We start from the raw sequence: 16,368 nt of genomic DNA, 5'->3' as shown, positions 1-16,368 counted from the left end.
ATTATGCAAAAATAAACAAGTTAATAGATTTGATGATGTCAAAAACATTTAAGTTCAAATACAATGAGAGTTTAATAAGATTATTAACTACAACTTACAGAACATGCACCTTTCCCATCATCACTGGATCAATCTGAATCCATAATGATTCTTAATAAAATCTTTTACCAGCTTATCTTCAGCTTTTCTCAGAACTTCAACTAACTGTGCTTTGACCTGTATCAGTTATTCATCTTTACTGTCACCAATTTAATAAATGGTTGTTCTGAGAGCTTGAATTGATGTTCTTTCAAGTCCATCACCAAGTCTGATAACTCTAGGATGTGAAGAGTCTTCATTATAACATAAGCATCTTCCTTTTAGAATAACTTCCACCTTAGCAGAGTTCTTCAGCATAGAAATTTCTCTTCCATCATCTTCAGTAATCATTGGAATGTACTGAGAAGCCTTTGTACCAGAGATTCTGAGAAGATCTCTTATAGCCTTCAAAATGTATTCTGACCATCTTCTTGTAATATCAGATTTTACTTCCAGAAGATAGTGAATATGTTGAAGCTCTCTGACAGACTTCTTTAGCACATCAGTATCAGCTAGTCTGTAAGTTCTTCCATCATTGAGAAATAAGATCAATTTCTCTTTTAGATCATCTTTATCATGAACATCTATCACAATTTGAGCAGACAACACTTTGTCAAGGTGTTTTTATTTGATTTGTTCATATGGTTTGTCTATCAACATGAAAGGATCTCTTAGAGTAACTTCTACTCCTGTTTGTATCTTTTCTTCATCAGAACCTAATCCAGCTCTATCTCTAGGTTGCTTAGCTCTCAACCCAAATGTTGCGAGTTGATTAATCATAAGATTGGATTTTGGTTCAACTGGAGTAGCTTTCTTCCATAACAGCTTCTTCTTATCAGCAATTGTCATCTTTTTTCAAATCAACTTGATCATTGTCAGTGGTTGATGTCTTGATAGCTTGATCAGAATTTGTTGTTGCTTCTGTAGCTTGTTGTTCTTCATTCTGAACAACTTGAGCAGTGTCAGAGATTGTTTTAGATTCTTCAATTAACTTTCTTCTTTTCAGAATTTGAACAGTTTCATCTTCTATCAAATCATCATCATACATTGTAGCTTGATAGACAGGAACAGAAGAACTTATCTTTTTTTGAATCTTTAAAGGTTCACCAACCTTTTCTTTTCCTTTTGACTTAGGATCAATCTCAGTTTGTGATCTAGTCTTGGACTTTGAAGCCTCAGAATTCGACTTTTCCTTGATCACAATGCCTTTTTTCTTAGGCCTTGGAGGTTTCTTTGCATCAGAAGTTTTAGACTTTAGATTTGTCTTCTCAGCTGCAAATATAGCTTCTTCCTCCTTGAGAGTTTCCAAATCCATTCCTGGATTTTGTTTCAGAAATAATCTTCTAGCTATCTCCTCATCAAGTGTCTGGATTTTAGGATCTTTGTAATAAACAGTAGTCTGCTTCCCCTTTAGCTTCAGAGTTTCTAAAAACTTCTGAGAGTCTTTAGATCCTGACTGAATTAGGATATCATAACTTGACATCAGACTTTACTTATCAGAACTTGACTTTAGACTCTTAACATTCACAACATTAGAACTTGACTTGTTCTGTGTAGAAGATTTGTTAACATCAGAAATTACTTTCTGTGAAGATTTTCCTTGAACTTTGCCTTGACCTCTGTTCTTATCAGATTTTCCCTGGTCATCACCTTTGTCATCCTTCTTCTTCAGTATTTGAGTAGGTGAGCATTTGGACTTAACTACCTTCGCCCCCTTTTTGGAATCATCAGGAAGTAAGAGAGAGAGAAGAAGTTCAACTGAAGATTGGATCTCATCCAATTGAGCTTTCTGAGAAGCTTGATTTTGTAGGACCTCAGTAATTTGGGCCTGTTGCTTCTCTTGAATCTTCTCAATGGCTTCAACTTTCTCAAGAGTAGGTTTGATATATCTATTCTTGTCAAGCTTGATCTGTAGATCTAGCTTATCAGCATTTTCCTTTAGTGTATCAACCTTAGCATGAGTAATAGAATGTAGACCATGAAGACTTCTTGTACTCATAGTTGTAACCTTGAGTTGAGTCTTGAAATCAGAATTTGACAATAACTCATCAGCTTTTGACACATGCTCTGTCCGAATTTTGGTGCTTGGAATAAAATCTGATTCATTCCACTTCTTGGTCCACTCCACACCTCTGTGATTATCCTCCCAAGGAATAGGTGCATCCTGTTCAACAAATTTCTTTACCAATGCTTCCTTGCCCATAATGGGACCTGAAGTCTCAACAGAAACACTATCTTCAGAACTTGAGGAAGACTCATTATGTTCTGACAGCACTACAGTGTGTGAGGCAACTAGAGATTCAGGAATAACATCATCTAAATTCTGAGCATCAGAATTTATCTCCAGGACTGGTGTAGATGGTATCTCAGCATCTAAGATTGGAGAGTTGACTGTAGATGGCTGAGTTGCTGTAGGAGCTTCCAAATAAAGGACAGTTGGAATGTGCATCCTAGTGATATCAACTTCAGGACTTAATCTTGAACCTTCAACTGTTGTCTCTCTTACCGGAAAAGCAGTAGGAGTGATCACTGTATTAGGAACAGTGTCTTGAGCTTTAGCTGGAAGGGCTTCAATGATAATTGGCTCTTTTGAGATCAGAGATTCCTGATCCCCTTCCTCAGCTTCTGTAAAATCTTCAGATGAAGATTTAGCATTATACCTCTTTGCCCTCATTTTCTTTAATCTCATTGCCAATGAAGGAGTTTCCTTTTTAGCAGAGTTTACAGTTCTTTTCCTCTTCAAAGTATCAGAACTTTGAGCTTCAGCATTTACCTGAGGGATTGACCCTTCGGCTTCTATTTCTTTCCGAAAATTGACTTTCTCAGCTTCAAGTATCACAGGTTCTGAAGCATGAACCTGTGCTTCAATTTTCTCTTCACTATCATATTCATCTCTGAGAATCATCTTCCTTCACTTTTGTGGAGGTTGAGGAACAGACTTTGTCCTCTAGAAGGTTTGGAAGATGAAGGCCTGATGGTATGTGCAAATGGTTGAGATGATTGTGTTGGTTTGAAATATGTCCTGATGGTTGGTTGGTTGTTGTTGTTGTTGAGAAGTTTGAGGTGTTTGTGTGGTGGTGGTAGGAGTTGAAGGTTGAGGTTCAGAAGGTTGAACATCAGGATTTACATCAGAACTTGACTATTATCATAACTTAATGGTCATCAGAATATGGCTTCAGTACTCAAAAAGTGAATGTTTGTTTCTGTAATTCTTCATACAAATACTGACTTGTTTTCTTCAGAGTTTAATCATCAGAACTTCCATCAAAACTTATCCTCAGAATTTATGCATATGACACTTAACTGTTTGTCAGAAACAACTTAATCACCACAGTAATTTTCATCATTCATATGGAGTGAAAGTGTGTGCATTCAGCAGAATATCAGATAAAGATTAAAGTCTGTTAAACTTCAGTACATCTTAGAAATAAGGCATAACTAAGAAAAATGCTTAAAATCTGTCATTAATCATGAAGTCTACTATAGAACAAATTTATGCAGGTGTCCACCTCAACTGTTTGTGCTCATTTTATGCATCTTTTGAAATTCCTTTTTACAGTGGCTTCTCAGTGTAAGTGAGTCACAACTGCTTATCAGAATTTATGCTATTATCAGAGTATTTCTCCAGTAATCAGAGAATATTAAAAGTCACCAAGAAAAAATTATTTGCTTTTCTAATGCATATTACTTAATACCAGCAATGCACTTGGGTCTTCCCTTTCACATATTTACTCTAGATCTCAAAGGAGTATCAGACTTTTCTTTTCTTTTCTTTTCTTTTGATAAGTGAGGCTTATCAGCATTTAGTTCATCCTTAAGATTTACTGACATCAGAATTTGACAGATAAGAAGCAAGAATCTAGTTTGTGACTTAGTAATAAGATACACAAAGTAAACTTGACTAAGCTCAATATCAGAATTTGCTTGTGTTAATGAGTTTCCACATAAACAACTAATTCAAACATGGGATTTCTAGTATGTTAAAGACTACTAGGTTAGCATCTGGCACAGTTATCCTTATTGGATTGAATTGGCACTGAACATTCAAAATACTTATCAGAGTATATAGATCCACATCAGATAACAATCAGTATTTTATGAATTTCAATTTAAGCACATATTACATGAAGATAAGACAATCTGTAAACACTGATCATAAAGTCTGATGCATGAGAACAAAAACTAAGCAGATTTAGAGAAAGAACTCGAAACCATTCCAAGTTCATTTACCAGTCTTGTAAAAGTATCTTCACATAGTGGTTTTCTAAAGATATCTGCTAGTTGTTGATCTGTTGGAACAAAATGCAATTCCACTGTTCCTTCCATCACATGTTCCCTTATGAAATGGTACCTAATGCTAATGTGCTTTGTCATTGAATGTTGAACTGGATTACCTGTCATAGCAATATCACTTTAATTATCATAGTAAATAGGTATTTTAGAAAATTCTAACCCATAATCCAGTAACTGATTCTTCATCCAAAGAATCTGTACAAAACAGTTTCCTGCAGCAATATATTCTGCTCCTGCAGTTGATGTGAAAATTGACTTCTGTTTCTTGCTAAACCAAGAAACCAATCTGCCTCCAAGAAATTGGCAGGTTCCACTAGTGTTTTTCCTGTCTATTTTGCATCCTGCAAAATCTGCATCTGAGTATCCTATTAGCTTAAAATCTGATTCTCTAGGATACCACAATCCGAGATCAGTTGTACCCTTGAGGTACTTGAGAATTCTTTTCACAACTATTAAGTGAGGTTCTCTTGGATCAGCCTGAAATCTTGCACAAAGACAGGTAGCATACATGATATCAGGTCTACTTGCAGTTAAATAGAGTAAAGAGCCAATCATACCTCTGTAGTTAGTAATATCTACTGATGAACCAATATCTTTATCTAACTTGGTTGCAGTGGCCATGGGAGTGGATGCAGTTCAACAATCTTGCATTCCAAATTTCTTCAGTAAATTTCTGGTGTACTTGGATTGACAGATAAAAGTACCTTCTTCATTTTGCATGACTTGAAGTCCCAGAAAATAGCTGAGTTCTCCCATCATACTCATTTGATATCTTGACTGTATTAGTTTTGCAAACCTTTCACAGAGTTTGGCATTTGTAGAACCAAATATGATATAATCAACATAAATCTGTACCAAAAGTAGGTCATTTCCATGGTTGAGGTAGAACAGAGTTTTATCAATTGTACCTCTGTGAAATCCACTTTCCAGAAGGAATTGAGCTAAAGTCTTATACCATGCTCTAGGAGCTTGCTTAAGGCCATAAAGTGCTTTGTCAAGCCTATAGACATGATTTGGAAATTTTGAATCTACAAAGTCTGGAGGTTGTTCAACATAGACCTCTTCTTCCAATTCTCCATTAAGAAAAGCACTTTTCACATCCATTTGAAAGACTTTAAACTTTTTGTGAGCAGCATAAGCCAAAAAGATTCTTATGGCTTCCAATCTAACAACTGGTGCAAATGTTTCATCATAATCAATACCCTCCTGTTGAGAGTAGCCTTTAGCAACCATCCTTGATTTATTCCTTGTAATTATACCATCACTGTCAGTTTTACTTCTGAACACCCATTTTGTGCCAACAATGGATCTGTTCTTTGGTCTTGGCACTAGGGTCCAGACTTTATTTCTTTCAAATTTGTTTAACTCTTCCTGCATTGCTTACACCCAATTAGCATCTTGAAGGGCTTCTTCCACTTTCTTTGGTTCAGTCTGAGATAGAAAAGAATGATAGAGACATTCATTTGATGTTGCAGTTCTAGTTCTGACACCTGCTTCAGGATCTCCAATTATTAAGTCAGGTGTATGTGATTTGGTCCACTTCCTTGCAGATTGAAGTTGACTTCTAGAAGTGGATCCTCCCCCATGATCCATGATGTCTCCATCAGCATTTTCTGATGCTCCCCCTATAGTTATACTCTCTGAAACTTCAGAATTTGACTTCGATCCTTCAGGATTTGACGTATCAGAGTTTCCAGAATTATCAGAATTTGGCTCATCAGAACTAGATGAATCAGAACTTGAAGAACCAGTGACAAGTTCTGATGTTTCTTGAGAGTCTTGAGGTGTGGTAGGATTTCCAGCTTGCTCCCCCTGGACAAGTGCATTTTCCTTTGGAGTTGTTACCACAGTTTCAATGACATCAGAACTTAGCCCGTCAGAACTTATAGGATCAGATTTTAAGTCATCGGAATTTGCAGAATCAGAATTTAAGTCTTTATTTTCAAATCTCAGCTGATCATGATCATTGAAATCTTCAAGTCCAGTAATCTTTTTATCATCAAAAGATACATTGATAGATTCCATGACAACCCTTGTTCTTAAATTGCAGACTCTGAAGGCTTTTGTGGAAAGTGGATATCCAACAAAAATTCCTTCATCAGCTTTTAGATCAAATTTTGACAGCTGTTTAGAATGAGTCTTTAGAACAAAACACTTGCAACCAAAAATATGAAAGTATTTCAGATTTGGCTTCTTTTTCTTCACCATCTCATATGATGTTTTTCCATGCTTGTTTATGAGTGTAACATTCTGTGTAAAATAAGCAGTCTGCACAGCTTCAGCCCAAAAGTAGGTTGGCAGCTTTGCTTCATCAAGCATAGTTCGTGCAGCTTCAATGAGAGTCCTGTTCTTTCTTTCTACAACTCCATTTTGCTGTGGAGTTTTAGGTGCAGAAAATTCATGTTTGATTCCATACTCTTTGCAGAACTCTTCCATGATTGAATTCTTGAACTCAGTGCCATTATCACTTCTTATAATTTTAACAGAATCTTTGACCAACTTATCCAGCTGTCTGACATGATCAGCTAGAGTAGATGCAGTTTCATTCTTCTTGTGCAAGAAGTACACCCAAGTGTACCTTGTGAACTCATCCACTATAACCATAACATATTTCTTCTTTGCAATAGACATGACATTGACTGGACCAAATAGATCAACATGTCGTAGGTGATAAGGCTCAAGAATTGATGACTCAGTTTTGCTCTTGAAAGAATATTTTCTTTGTTTTGCCTTTTGACATGAATCACAAAGGCCATCAGGAGCAAATACTGATTTTGGCAGTCCTCTCACAAGATCTTTCTTTACAAGCTCATTTATGTTGTTGAAATTTAAATGAGAGAGTCTTTTGTGCCAATTCCAGCTTTCTTCAATTGATGCTCTACTCAACAAACAGATTGCAGAACCATCAGTACTTGTTGAAAGTCTGGCTTCATAAATGTTACCATGACTGTAACCTTTTAGAACCACTTTGCCTGTAGAATTGCTTACAACTTCACAGTGTTCTTCAAATAAATCCACATGATAACCTCTGTCACAGATTTGACTCACACTTAGCAGATTAATATTTCCATATCCCAGAATTTTTCCCATGTTGCCATCTCCATAAGAAACTCCTGGGCCAGCTTTCTCCACAAAGTCTGAGAGTAGGTCTTTGTTTCCAGTCATATGTTCTGAACATCCACTATCCAGTACTAGGATGTTTTTCCTGTTGCCCTGCAATCACAAAGACCACTAATGGTTAGTTTTAAGGACCCAAACTTGCTTGGATCCTTTGGCCTTTTTAAGTTTGTTAGCATTTGCAGCGTATTTAATATCAAAGTTTATGCTAACATGTTGTTTATCAGAACTTATATCAGACTTTGCATCAGGCTTTACACTAGAAGAAATTAAAGTAACTTTCTTCAAAGAAGGTTTTATTTGATAATAATCATAGTACAAACTATGATATTCCTTATAAGTATAAATAGAATTCCGTAAACTACCACAATGAAAACAAGGATTTTGTGGCTTAAACCTAATAGAATGACTCTTAACTCCTGACTTAGGAGGTAAAGAGTTTATATTCTTATTCTTCCTGCAAAAAGAAGCAAGATGATTAGAGTTTCCACAGTTATAACATTTCTTTCTAAGAGCATTAGGAATAGGCATATACTTATTGCTTTTATCCACACCTTCCTTTCCATTCCTATTTTTCCTAGCTGCCTTTACCTTATTGACATTCCTTATTTCTTTCAGCTTATGCTTAAGCTGCTTCTTAGTCATTAAGCCTATGTTAACTTCAACTGGTTTATCCTGTTCTAATTTGTCAGAAGTTGACTTTTCCTTAACTTCTATCACAGACTCCTTCATCTTTTCAGAATCAGACTTTACAGTTTTAGCTACAAACTTAACAGGATTTACCTTTGGCTTAGCAGTCTGTTTAACAACAATTGGCTTAATTTGTTCAGTTCCTTTTTCACTTTTATCATCTCCATAACCTAAGCCCTCTTTCCAGTTTCCACTACTTAATAAGTTCTGAGTTGTTCTGCCAGAGTTAGTCCAAGTCCTGATATTCTCTCTTTCTTTTTCTAACTCAGTTTTTAGAGAGTGATTCAGTTTTAGCAATTCATCTCTAACATAAAAAGCATCATCTCTTTCTTTCTGAGTTTGATGGAACATAACTAACTCTTTTTCCAAATAGTCATTCCTTTTCTTATAAGCAAGATTTTCAGAAGTTAATCTTTCACATGTTAAATTTTGATCTCTGTAACTAATAAACATGGTTTTAAGATATAATCTCAACTCAGTAATATCATCAGTATGAAAAGCATAAGTTATTTGAGGTACCTTCAATTCAGCAGTTTCAGGGCTGCCATCAGCATTTGCCATTAAAGCATAATTCACCTCATCTTTAGAATCTGAAAAGTATGTCCAGCTTTTCTTCTTTATGACAAGTGCCTTGCCTTTGTCACTCTTTCCTTTCTTACAGTCAAGAGATATGTGGCCTCATTCACCACAATTGTAGCATTTGACATTTGAGTTGTCTCCTCTGTCAGACTTTGCACTTTTGCCTTCATACTTTCTGAACCCTTTCTTATTAGAACTTCCATATTTCTTGGAAAACTTCTTTCCCCTTCTGAATTTCCTGTAGGCTATCTTTGTGATACCCTTCACCATAAGAGCACACAATTTCATCATCTCTTCATCAACATCTATTTCAGGTAAACTTTCAGTTTCCGAATCATCATCATCAGAACTTGATGATTCTGAATCAGACTTTATGATGAGAGCCTTTCCTTTGCCTTTCTTTGAGACAGCCACCTTGGGGGATTCCTCCTCACCTTTAAGAGCAACTGTCCTTGACTTTCTCCCATGTCTCTTGCTCCTTTGATCCATCTCAAGTTCATAAGTCTTGAGCATACCATAAATTTCATCAAGAGTAGTTTCATCAAGAGCATAGTTGTCTTATAGTAGTAGACTTCCAATCCCAACTTTCAGGAAGAGCTAAGAGGAATTTTAGATTTGAATCTTCAAGAACATATTCCTTGTCCACCAGTGACAGATCATTCAAGAGTTTGACAAACATGTCATATAAGTCAGTTAATGACTCATAAGCTTTTGAGTCAAAGTGCTCATACTCTTGAGTGAGTATAGTCCTCCTGTTCTTCTTGATTGCATCAGTTCCCTGGCATCTTGTCTCCAAAGTATCTCATATCTCATTTGCAGTCTTGCAATGAATTACCCTGTTTGACATGACATTATCAATGGCACTATGCAGCAAATGCCTTACCTTTGCATCCTTGGCAATGGATGAGATATCTTCAGCTGTATACTCACTTTTCTCCTTTGGTATGGTCTTTGCTGGCTGATCTGCAACTACAACAGAGAGCTTGGTTGGCTTATGTAGTCCTTCATTAATTCTGTCAAGGTATTCTGGATCTGTAGCTTCCAGAAACATAGCCATCTTCACTTTCCATATGAGATACTCAGAAGGTCTCAGTATGGGAACCATAATAGTCTCATATCAACTGTGGGTTTGAGTCTTTTGAGTTTCTTCAGTTTTAGTGGGCTTGGTTGGAATTTGTTCTTCTTCAGACATGATTGTTTGGATCATTACTGTATGTGTGTTTACAGATAAGCTCCGATACCAATTGTTAGGTCACACAACACTGTAGAAGGGGGTTGAATACAGTGTTTAATGCAATCAAATCAACTTCGAACACAAGTAACAGTAAACAGATATATTCAATATAATAAACTCTGATACAATGGAACTGTTCTCTCTCAGTGATGAACAAATATCACTAAGAGCTGTTAGGTTACAATGTATAATCTTCTCGATAATGATAACACATATAGTATAAACCTATGTCTGTGTTTATATAGTACACAGTTATAAGATAACTTCTAATTGATATGGAATATAATTCTGTCTCCTAAAATATATCAATCAGATATCTTATATAAGTCTTCTTATCTTCTAACTCTTTCCATGAATATCTTCTTTTGTTTTAGTCTCGATCTTCTATCATGTAAATCAGTTTCCTTCCTTAATTGTAAGTCCTCCCGCACTTAAGTTCTGACATAACCTTAAGTTCTGATATGACCTTAAGTTCTGACTTCCAGTAAGTACTGATTCCAGTAAGTACTGATATTTCCTGTTTGTTAAGATCTGAAAACTAAACATGAAACATATTAGACATGACATCTCAAATATATCTAACATAATACTCCATTTAACGTTCTTTGTGTGACCCTTTAGGTTATTATTACGTTGACAATAATTTTATTTTCCAATAATAAAATTATAAACAATTAGTGGCATCTAGTAATACATCATTGCTACCCAAGTAATAATAATATTCGGTGATTCAATTAAACCTTTCGTGAATAATATACAATGTAATATAATCATTTTAGTCTTATATTATAGATCAAACTCGAGGCATGCATTGTGTCATCCTCTGCAAGCGTTTAATCCTTCTTTCCTTGATCAATGAGTAAACTATTAAAAAAATCACTATTTGAGCATGACCATGCATTATATAGGCTTACTCAATCAAGAGACCAATAATATCACTCCTTTAATAAAGGAGAGCTAAATCCCATCTAGATCATTCATATTTTTCATACGATTCATAATATACCCAATGACCCGGTCAAGGATAACTTTCAATAGTATCAAAGTATATTAATTCTCGTATAGAAATATAATGATTTCAGGTCTAAGGACCAATACATCATTATCACTGTGAGATTAACTTATGACACATTAAACATGTAATATCTCACAACGGGTCAATCCAGCACCATGTATTTAATATATGTGCCTGTGTTTTGACTTTAGTATCACCATACCTATGATCAATGAGATGTGATCATCAATCAACAAACACACTAGTCTTAACATATTTATTATCGTCCCTTAATAATAATACTCGACTAGGGACCTTTAGGAATAATAATACTATTCTCATAATCTCATTTTTAAGTCATGTACTTAGAGATATAGATTTACATATTATATTCCACGGACATTTATTAATCTAACAGTTTATCGCAGATAATAAAGATACAATAAATTACTAAATAATAATCTATAGAATCATAATTAATAATCCAAATGTTTCATAATATAAACACAATAGTATTGTCTCTAGGGCACAAATACTAATAATAGTTAGTTGGATTTGAAGAATCGGCCTAAAATAAAATAATAAATATTATTGATCCCGCTAAAACATTATATTATTGGACCGGATAATAAAAAAATAAAAATTTGAAATGAAATTTGTGGGTCAATATAATATCATCAAACTAAAACAAAATCATACATATTATCCATTTGGTCGAAAATAAAATGATAATCGCCCCAGACTAAAATTAAATTAAATTAAATAGTAAGTATAATTAGCTGGATTTGGTTGATATAACGGGTCTCAAGCTAACATAATTTTTTTGCCATTTACACATAAAATTTTACTATTGATTCGAGTTTATATATATTAAACCAACATAAATCTGAATATAGTTAGTTGGAGTTGGTCGGTTAACAGACTAATGATAATTCGTATACTATTGATCTTAGCTAAAGTTTACCTTTTAATTAAATATAATAATTTTTCGTAAACAAAGTTATAAATATCAATAAAAAATATAAATTACGATTATTACATTATTTTTTAAAATTGCAGTATTACTAACTTATACACTCATGTGTATATTAGTAAGTATTATCAAATCATATTATTAAATCTATTATACTATTATATTAAATACAAAACATTGAAAGTTTGGTCGGTAGTCGGTCTGGTCACCGTAATTATAGTAACATTTAAAATAAAACACTCTCACAAATAGATACATATTTATAACAGAATTATAATATGTCTAATGGTTTTCGTTAAAACAAAATAATATATAAAATTCACCCGGCCGGACTAAACAAAATTATACTATTGATCCAATTTTAAATAAAAAAATTAAAAAAAAACTAGATTGAGTTAGTTGGATTTGAACAATCGGGCAAAAATAAAATAATAAATATTATTGATCCCACAAAAAATATTATATTATTGGATCGGACTATAACAAAATAAAAATTTGAAAGGAAATTCTTGGGGTCGATATAATGTCATAAAACTACCGTACGGGCTAAATAAAATTAAACTATTGATCCAATTTTATATAAAAAAAATTAAAAAACTACATATAGTTAGTTGGATTTGAAAATTCGGGCTAAAATAAAATAATAAATGTTATTGATCCCGCTAAAAATATTATATTATTGGACTGGACTATAACAAAATAAAATTTTTTAAAAAAATCGTGGGGTCGATATAATGTCATCAAACTAAAGCAAAATCATACATATTATCCATTTGGTCTAAAATAAAATAACAATCACCCCGGGCTAAAATAAAATTAAACAAAATAGTAAGTATAATCAGCTAGTTTTGGTTGATATAACATGCCTCGAGTTAAGATAAGTTTTTTGCCATTGAAACATAAAATTTTACCATTGATTCGGAACATATTAAACTAACATAAATCTGAATATAGCTAGTTGGATTTGGTCGGTTAAAAGACTAATGACAATTTATATACTATTAATCTCATCTAAAATTTACCTTTTCATTAAATATAATAATCTTTCATAAACATACCTTTAAATATTAACAAAAATATAAATTTCAATCATTACATTATTTTTCAAAACTGTAGTATCACCAACTTATACACCTATTTGTATATTAATAAATATTATCAAATCATATTATTAAAATTTCAAATAAATAAGTTTCATAACTGAAATTTTTTACTTCAAACGAAAATCAAAAAAAATTATGTAATATTAAAAATAATCTGTGTATCGCACAGGTTTTAGGCTAGTATATATTAAACATGGAATATCAAAAGTTTCGTCGGTAGGCTGATTAGTCCGCAGTTTGGTCATTTAATTAGATATTTTAAATCAAATTGATGACAATCGTAAGATATAATTCTAAAAGTTATTATATAAAGAGGTATGAGGTTCAAATCGCACCAAAAAGATTTTAAATGTATCATTTATTGTACATATAATAATAAAAATAAATTCCATATCGCACGAGAAGGTTATGTGGGAACAGTCTTTTTCATAAGACTTTTTTCTGGGGCCTTTAAAATCCTTATGTGACTGATTTTTTGATCGCTTAAAAGTCATGCTTAGACAAGCCATTTCAAGCTGAAATTATGAGGTTCATCTGAAAATATTACAAGAAGATCCCCAAAGTTTCATAATTTGTGAAGTATTGTTCAGTTTAATCATAAAATATAATTTATACATCTAACACGTGTTTATTTATAATATTTGGGCTTGTATTATTATATAATTAACGGTCTTTCTACTGTGTGCCCATAGGCACACTATAAACACTAAAATCTAAAAAAAATTATAAGTTGTCTTATCTTTATTGATTGGTATTTTTAAGCATACATGGGGGGTTCATCATTATTAATGATGGAAAGACTAATCAGAAAATGACACATAATACCTTATTATGTGCTCATGAGCACATGATAGAAAATTGGTATAATTAATTAGGAACATTTTGGTAGCTATATTTGAATTTTAACAACGGATTACAACTTACAAGTCATATAAGTCAACTAAACAATCTTCCTTTTTATAAAAAACAACCTTCCTTAATTTATGGAGTTTGTGCCATTTTAACCCCCCAGAATCCCTAAACTTTGCCTATAAATACAAACACATCCCCCACATTCTTTCTTCAAGTTAAATTTTATTCAAGTTTATGCTACATCTTTCTCTCTAGAAACTCTCTCAAACACGTAATTTATGTTTTTAGAGTCTCTAGCTTCAAGATTCTTTTCTTAGTGTTCATACACTTTTTAAGTTTGATTTTTATCCCATAACTTGTTTATCTTGCGCACACTGGGTCACTTGATTTTAGGAAGCCCCAATACCCATTTTTAGTAGTATCTTAGTGTCCTTGAGAGCCCATGAAAGTCAAATTTTAAATCCCTCTTTCTGGCGACCCTTTTTGTGTGTTTTTACCTTCATTACTAACTCATATCTCATATCTCTTGTAATACCTCTTTTCACAAGAAACTGGATTTCTATCATTTGGACTTTTAAGTGCTTCAATACTCCAAACAAACTTAGATTTAAATGATTTGAATAAAATATTATTCAGATGGACTTGTCATGTAATATATTTTCCTAGGAGTTATCATGAACTAAAAAACAGAAATCCCAATATAGTGAGGATAAATCTGTAAGTATTATGTCTAGATTTGTTCAGTTTCAGTTAATATTCTTTATTTTTATCTTTTGACTGCGAATCAAGAATTATAGACTTTAGTATGAGCGAATCCAAACTCAAAATGTTATTACCTCACACCATGCTATATAGTGGATGTTATTTGATTCAAATATTTACATATTTCTGATTCATGCGTAAAGGGGGCTACAACTGGTTAAGGAAAGCTCAGGTTATGAAATAGTTTTGTCAGAGAGAGAGCCTGACCAAAGCCTATTTTAATTTGACTTATTGTAAATAAATAATGAGCCTATCGGTTAATGCTAAATTTGTTAGTGTTTGTAACCTAGAGACAACACAATTATGTTTTTGTTTATGACATTTAGATTATTAAAACTTATGTTCTATCGATTATTCTTCTTATAAATTATTATGTGTTATTTTACTGCAATATAAATATTAGATTAATAAATATCCTTGAAATATGATATCAATTCTATATCTCTAAGTACGTGACTTAGGAATGAGATTATGAGAATAATATCAATATTCCTAAATACCCTAGTCGATTATTATTATTAAGAGACAATAATAATGCATTAAGACTGGTGTGTTTGTTGACTGATGATCATATCTTATTGATCATAGGTATAGTGATATTAAAGTTGAAAATACAGGGAGATGTAAATATACATGGTGTTAGATAGACCCAATATGAGATTCTACATGTCTTTTGTGTCATAAGTAATTCTCAAAGTGATAATGATGTAATGGTCCTTAGACTTGAAATTATTATATTTCTATACGATGATTATTATAATTTGATTACATTAAAAGTTGCCTTTGACCGGGTAATGATAAAAGTGGACTTCGGGAATATTATGAATCTTATGAGAAATATGAATGATCTAGAAAGGATTTAACCCTCCTATTTTGGAGTGATATAATTGGCCTCTTTTGCGAGCTAGACTATGAAATGTGTGGCGCCGCACTCAAATGTTGATTTGAAATGATAGTCTACTCATTGATCAAAGAAACCCGGATTAAACCGTGAAGAGGATGGCACATGACATGCCTCGAGTTTAATCTATAATATTTGGTTAAAGAGATTATATTACATTGTACATTATTCACGAAAGGTTTAATCGATCGATTTAATTATTATTACTTGGGTAGAAATGATGTATTACTCGATGTCGCTCATTGGTTATAATTTAGATATGAGATATTTAAATAATTGCCAACGTAATAATAACCTATAGTGTCGCACAAAGAATGCTTGGAGGAATATTTAATTTAAATTCAGATTTTAATTAATAGGAAAATCAAATTATTTATTATTAATAAAGTTGGACTTAATTAATGGGATAAATGAATTTCGAAATTGTATATTATTCAATCCAAAATTCAGTTGTTATTTGATAATTGAGTTAGACTTAGGTTATGACTATTTTTGGCCTCTCTATATGAATATCTTTAAGTTTAAAATTAGAGTTACGTTTTTATTAGATAAAAACACAAAACCCTAGCAGTTAAAGGTGTGAGAGAAAGAGAGAAGAAAACAAGCCCGTTCTTGGTGCTAGTAAACGCGTCCTCCGTACCAGCTTTCGTGTGGATACCTCTACGGTGTAGATCGTTAAGGCGGGTTACGTGGTGTTCGGTTAAACCTAAGATCTCCTTTTGACAACCATAATCGTAAATCTCTTTAAGGTAAACATCTCATCCATGAATTAAATATTATTTTTCACATGGA

The sequence above is a fragment of the Apium graveolens genome, chromosome 6 (assembly GCF_009905375.1).
Source record: "Apium graveolens cultivar Ventura chromosome 6, ASM990537v1, whole genome shotgun sequence".
In the NCBI taxonomy this organism is placed as follows: Eukaryota; Viridiplantae; Streptophyta; class Magnoliopsida; order Apiales; family Apiaceae; genus Apium; species Apium graveolens.
Note: the sequence above shows the minus strand (reverse complement) of the source record.